The sequence below is a fragment of the Phyllostomus discolor genome, chromosome 3 (assembly GCF_004126475.2).
Source record: "Phyllostomus discolor isolate MPI-MPIP mPhyDis1 chromosome 3, mPhyDis1.pri.v3, whole genome shotgun sequence".
Lineage (NCBI taxonomy): Eukaryota > Metazoa > Chordata > Mammalia > Chiroptera > Phyllostomidae > Phyllostomus > Phyllostomus discolor.
In genome coordinates this window covers 60,065,627-60,072,885 of record NC_040905.2, presented here as the reverse complement: position 1 = coordinate 60,072,885, position 7,259 = coordinate 60,065,627, and the positions used below count along the sequence as shown (strand labels likewise).

Genomic DNA, 7,259 nt, shown 5'->3' with positions numbered 1-7,259 from the left:
ATCTTACTTTAGGGAGTAGACCTCCTGTTGACCGCCCCTTTTTGTGTGTGTTACTATTATTCTCTTTCCTTCTGCTGGTGTGATGTATATATGACCATATCCATCCAGGGAATGCCTTTACCCTGAGAAGGCCTGTTGGACACAGGGTATGTAGAGTGAATTCTTAGTTGGAGCAGGTTCTCCACTGACTTCTTGGAAAAAAGCACTCTCATTTATCTGCTTCCACTTTGAGTCAGAGTGCTCACATCCAGGGATTGGAGACCTGACTCTGGCTCCAGGAAATAGTGGTTTAGAAGCCCACAACTATCTGACAATAGATCCCTTAGTAAGGAACAGAAGGAAACCTCCCAGTTCATACATGGCCACACCTAGTTTACCAGGATGGGAGGCCAGATTGGGATGTGGGACCAAAACCCAGTAAGGTGGACATGGATCTGTAATATTTTCCACTTTTGAATCTAGTTCAACATTAATTGAATCATGGGTTTCAGGGTTCAGGATTTGGGATTCTAACCCTTTTTCCTTCTTTTCACAACAAAAATGACTAACTGAATCTGTTTATTAGAGTCCTCTGGGAGTAGATTAACTATATAGTCTTTCTTCAATCCTCTATGGAATTCTTGAATGGCTCTCCACTGCTTATTCCAATACTGTTTATATTCCTCCACTGAGCATTAGAAGTGTATCATGATAAGGTCTCGGTCTCTTTTCCCAATATGGGCTTCATTAATTCCTTCTTCCTCCTGATGTGCCCTGTGCTGAGGTTACTACTCTGCTTTTTGGAATTTTTTAATTTTTACAACTTCTTGCCTCTCTCTGTCTTAGGCATAATGTCTTCCAAATTCTCTTTCCTCCATGGGAATGGATATTTTGCCCTTGGTTAAATTCTGCTGAAGCTGATACCTATTTCATAGTGTCTATTCCTGCCACTGGATTGCTTTGATAGTCATCTTTGTAATCCCGTAGCTAAGATAGTCAATGTTGTACTTTTAAAAAAAAAATTTTTTAGAGAGGGGAGAGAAAGAGAAAGAGAGAGAGAGAGAGGAACATCAATGTGTGGTTGCTGGGGGCCATGGCCTGCAACCCAGGCGTGTGCCCTGACTGGGAATTGAACCTGCGATGCTTTGGTTCACAGCCTGTGCTCAATCCACTGAGCTACACCAGCCAGGGATCAATGTTGTACTTTTAAAGAAATAAGGTTTCTTCAGGTGTATTATTTCATTTAATACCCACAACAATTCTCTGAAGGTGGTATTTGGCTTGTACTGAAATCAAAGTAACTAGAATAACTGTCAAGACATACTGAACAGTAGAATTAAACATCATTGCAGAACTAATAGGAAACCATGACATCAAGCCAAAGCAAATTGTAAGTAACAGAACAGACTTTGCTAAATAGTTACTGCTATGAACTAAGGATAAGTCATTCTTAGAAATGGAAGTAGAAAATTTTGGTGGCTGTCTAACATTTGGGGACATGTGAGTAAGATGAAGGTGTCTTGGCTAGTGATGTCTTCTGAAACTTGTGAAGACACCTGCCCATATTCTGCCCATCCATTGCCTGAACTATAAATGGCAGTGGATGTCACACAGTTATGAAGGATTGATTATGGCCATTTGTCATAGGTTGGTGTCATTAGGCTGACACTGAAGACTGACTGATGCTAATTACACTAGTTACAAGGGGTCTTACCTTTTTCTGTTGGACTTACTTTTTGATTGGGCATGCTAGGCTATATACTCCATGTGACACATATCTTGTTCTGTAGTTAGGTTTTCCTAGGACTTTCTTTGTTGGTTATTCTCTGAGAACATTGAAATTGTTCCTGAAAATTGGGAATTCCCAATAAAGAAATTGGATACAGTGTATGTTCTTTGTAGAAAAAAATTTTTAACAATACAATTCTAAAATAAAACATTCTGTTGTGGCAGATTTAAGATGGTCACAGAAATCTTAGACCTTTTTCCTATTAAGACATAGCTCTCTGTTTCCTAGTCCTGAATCAGGGTGACCTCTGTGACTGCTTTGATCAATGGAACATCATGGAAGTGATGTTCCTCTGCCTGTTTCTGGGTCTAGGCTGTAAGAGACTAGAAGTGTCTACTGCCTGTCTCTTGGAACACTCACTCTTGGATTCTTGATTAACTGTGTAAGAAATATGGCTACCCTGAGACTGCTCTGCTGTGAGGAAGCACAAGCTAGCTATGGGGAGAGGCAGCAGGGAGAGACACCAATGTTGGCCAATCCCCAGCTGTTCCAGCGATCCCATCCCAAGCTCCAAGTAAGTATGTGAGTAAGGAATCCAGGCCAAGTCAGCCTCTAGCTGAATATCACCAAATCACCAGTTGTCTCTATGTAAGGCAGAAGAATGGCCCAACTTGAGTCCCACTCTAATTTCTGACCCACAAAATAATGAAAAATAATAAAAGGATAATTAAGTTTTAGGGGTGGTTTGTTATATAGCAGTAGGCAACTGTAACTTTAATCTTAAAAGCTTATATAAGGATGATGTAAACTTCCTCAGAAATGCTTATTTATAATCATATATAGTTAATTTATGGCAAAATCTAGAACTTTCTAACTTGACTGACTTAGACAAATTTAATCTTCTGTTGAGTATTTTTAACTATTCAAGAAAATGTATCTGTATACTTAACTCAAGAATAAATGTTGAATGTTTTTAAAGACAATTTTAGAGCAGTTTTAGGGTCACAGCAAAATAAGACAGTACAGAGATTTCCCACATATCTCCTACCCTCACATATGCAGAGCCTCCCCTAGTGTCAACACCCCAGTTAGGCAGTAGGTTCCTTAAAATTTATGATCCTACCTTGACACATTAATCACCTGAAATCCAAAGTTTACATTAGGGTTTTCTCTTGGTGCTGAACGTTCTGTGGGTTAGGCAATTGTTTGGCGACATGTATCCATCATTATACTATCATACAGAATGTTTTCACTGCCCTAAAAATCTTCTTTGCTTTGTCCATTTATCCTAACCCTGGCAAGCACCAGTCTTTTACTGTGCCTTTTCCAGAATGTCATATTGTTGGAATCATACAGTACAGAGACTTTGAAGATTGGCTTTTTTCACTTAGCAATATGTATTTAAGTTTCCTCCATATCTTTTCTTGTCTTGATAGCTTACTTCTTTTAAGTGTTGAATAATATCCCATTACCTGGATGTACCACAGTTTATTTATAGATCTACCTACTAAAGGACATCTCGGTCCCTTCTAAGTTTAGGCAATTATGATGAAAGCTGCTAAGAACATCGGCATGGCAGGTTTTTTTGTGAACATAAGATTTCATATCTTTAGGCTAAGTACCAAGAAGTGTGATTGCTTAGTCATATGGGAAGTGTGTATTCAATTGTGTAAGAAACCACTGACATATCTTCCAAAGTGGCCATCCTATTCTGCATTCTCACCAGCAGCGAATGAGAGCTCCTGCTGCTCCACACCCTCACCTGTCTCTGGTGTTGGCAGCAGTCCAGGTTTTGGCAATCATAGTGGGCAGTGTCTCATTCTTTGAATCTGCAATCCCCTGATAACATATGATGTGGAGTCTAGTGGGTTTCCAAATAATTTAAATGTATTTTTTTTGCTTTCTTTTAAAAATAAACAAAATGGATTTTCATTGTATTTTTTCAGCAAAATTAAATGTAACAGTTTTACAAACATAGATCTCTTCTTTCTGTAACTGGGTTGAATAAAAATTATATACTATGTAATATGGGATAAAGAGAAAAACGTGAATCCTACAAAATGTTGCCCATTTTACTGATAGAGCTTTAGCCTTGAAGGGCTGTCTTATTATATGATCACTTCATAAAATTAAAATATCCAGACACATAGAGAGAATAATTTACCTTACATTTCCCTGTTGGAACAGAAACATAGTGCGTTGAAGACCCATCGACCCCTGGCAGGCACTGGCCCCGAGGCTGCCACAGAAACCCCGAACATGACTCCTGCGTCCTGGGCCCTGGTCCTGCCTGCTGGGCCTCAGGGATAAGTTTGGTTACAGATGTCGAGGGGAAAAAAATCACCTGGTGTCTTACATTTCTATTGGTGGTATAAATTAAGATTTAATTTATTATATAACCGAGACCTTATAAAATATAGAATAGCATTTTCATGTGGAACTAGAACTTCCCTCTATTCTCTGCATTTGAAAATTATTCTTATGCATGTAGAAGCTAATGAAGAACTGTGTTTATAGTAAGTATTTTCTCTTTTCTTCTTCTGATGTCCTATGTCAATGGGAAAGAACCCCCCAAATAAGTGCTGCTTGTCATCATCGTGCAAGTGTGATTCCAGAGCGCACTTCTGTCTTAATCACTGAAATTATTTGGTTATCACATCCATACACAGTTCATGATTTGACTTTCATTCTTTTCAGACTTATCCATGATATTGGTCTGGCCTTGAAAACATTAAAATGGTCTTTATTTGATATTCAACATGTAATTTCAGAAAGATGTGCTCATTTTAAAAATCAAGACTGTGAGTGTGACAGAGGAGTCTTAGCAAGGACCAGGAAGAGAACCGTAGTTCCTACGTGTGTGTGTGTGTGTGTGTGTGTGTGTGTGGTGGGTGGGAGGGGGGGCGGTAGGCTGGGTGAAGGTAGAAAGGCTGAGGGCGTATTTATGTGTGTTTACAGTCAACTCTCTTTCCTCTCTTTTCTATAAAGCAGGGCCTATTTCCAGAAAACAAAATTATTCTAACATTGATATTTTGGAAAAATAATTCCTTGCAATCAGCTGTTCCTAATAAAGAGGCAACAGGCCATATGTTCTGTGACAAACCAGCCTTATTTTAGCAATGGGGTCACCAGAGGTGGTTTGGAAGTACCAGCACACTAAGTGGTTAGACACCACCTGCCCTCAGTTAACTTACTCCTTCTGTGTGAAGGAATTTTTTCTATGGTAGTATCACATAATAATAATAATACAATTATAATGTTTTCAAACTAGAGATTAAGTTACTCGATAAATGGGTTCAGGATTTCATGCTGCATTCTGTGATCACCAATGAATGGTTTTTTGTACCATCTTTGTGGATGGCTTTTCCTGCAGAGAGAATTACTGTATTTATTTGATTTCTACTCCTGCTCCAGGTGTTGTGAGTCATGGGGCTGGGGCTGGGGCTGGTGCAGGGGTTCCGACAACAAGAGGGTGGGTGCTCCTGGTCGGGGCTCTGGGAGATCCTACCTGTCCCGGAGGTGTATCCCTGAGAGAGCAGAGAGCATGGGTCTTAGGAGAGAGGGGCAGTTTTCTGGTTTTTCTTTTCTTTTTCTTTTTTTAAAACAAGCATCCACCATGCACATGGTCCATACTCACTCTGTGAGAAACATCATTCCAGGGGTTACCACACTGTTTATTTTCACCATGGAGTGGACTTTAAACAATGGGAGAGCACAAGATTTCTCTGACCTCAATGAATGACAAATTTAATGCCACTTCACAGTGTAAAATGAATATTCTGTTTTCATCATGGCAGGACACTAAAGACAAAACAAATCATTTATTACTGATAAATTAAATATCCTTTAAACTTGATCTTTATCAAGATTGCTATATCAATATTCATATTCAGAATTCTGATTTCATGCCTGAAATACTTTTTCTCATTATAGATCCTTAAAAATGCCTGCTCAAAACTTTGATTTCCAATAAAGCTCTGCTAAGCTCATGTCTCTAAGAAATCCCTAGAAATGTCAGTCGTCTTTGCTTGCCATACCTCTAACTGAAATATTGGTGAAACTCCCTGTCTCTTAATCATACTATTCCCCCTCCTGCTTCTATTTTTACCACTTCTCTTGGTGCACGACCCCCTCCCCACCCCACCCGAGCCTGGTGCCCACATGACAAGGCAGCTGTTGTTATGCAGTCGGTCTGCCACCTCCCCAGCCTCATGCTCTCAGGAATCTGCTCAAGGAGCAAGTGACGCTGAAGAATTTCTCAGGTCATCTTCGCTGACCTAGAAAACCAAAGAGGTTCTAGCTTTTGCCGGTGGCATGCAGCAGCGACACAGCTTTGCTTAGCACAGGGAAAGCATTCAGCAGCCCTAGAAGCTGCGAGGACGGCCACCCCACAGTCAGAATGAGGTAGGAAGAGCAATCTGTGTTCTCCAACTTTATATAAAAACCCACGTGCCATTTTTCCTTTTTGCTCTGTGATGGCACAGCTGAAATGCTGTGATTCTGTTTTGGAAAATACACGACTCACTCAAAATTATTTTCCAAAGGTGGGATTCAGCAAATGGCACACAAACTGCCAAAAAGACCTCAGCGAACAGAAAGTGCACTCTCTTACTTTTGCTTGCAGTTCCCCACTCGGATAAAAAAAAAATCAAGGAGGAAGCGGGCAGGAGGATAATGCCTCTGCCTGGCAGCTGAGCTGTAATCTAGCTATCCTTCTTTAGTGAGCACGCACTTGCTGGAGATGTTTTAATGTCTTAATGAAAGGACAGGGAAATTATCACTCACTGATTTGTGTTTTTAAATTTGGAGTTTCTAAATTAAGACTAGTTAACGACACAGGCATGCCCATTTCCAAGACTGGATAGGCAGCTCCTGCGTTTGACGTGTCACCTTGAGGGTTTCCTGTGAGGTAATTAGCATGCTGGGATGAGCTAATCTCCCCTAGAACAGCACACCTGCCTCATTCTGCTAACAAATAGGCCCCTGCCTCCTACAGACTGCCTGACCTGACTTATTATATCTCCCCCATCAGCAGAAAGACTCATATCATCACTGGGCCAAAGGTGAATTGCCTAGAGACAAAGTTGGAATGAATTTTTTGCAGTCCCATTTCGCCAGACATTCAAACCACTTCATTCTGAAGAGTGGAGACCTTTAACTCTGTCACATATTTATGTATGCTTATAAGGCCAGGGAAGGGTCTTTTTTGCAGATCTGCTCTGGGTGAATGTATCAAAATAGGGTTCCAGAAGAAACTGTTTCTGCCTTCCAAACCTTTGTTCTCCAATTATTACTATGAGAGAAGAGAAATAGCGTTGCTGGTGTTTTAGTTTACTTGCAATTTGGAAGTTGCACATGAATGCTTTTGTCATGCTGCAATCAGCACAGAATTTCAAGTCCAAACACAATCTAGACCTGGAGTAGAGAGAGGGTCACATGAATGTCCACCTGATCCTGAAAAAAAAAAATGAGGCTTTTTAGCTTATGCCTGTTTTCCATATAAAATGTGGCTTTGTTTTTTTTTATAGTTTTCCTTATTCCCTACAGCAAA

At 40.2% G+C, this 7,259-nt stretch overlaps 1 non-coding gene across 1 annotated transcript; it reads left to right on the top strand.

The window, feature by feature from the left end:
* Window positions 1–3,884: 3,884 nt before the first annotated feature.
* Window positions 3,885–4,036, top strand: LOC114514398. Its single transcript, XR_003686051.1, has one exon. It is a non-coding gene; the product is annotated as a small nucleolar RNA SNORA5 (small nucleolar RNA).
* The last annotated feature ends 3,223 nt before the right edge of the window (window positions 4,037–7,259 follow it).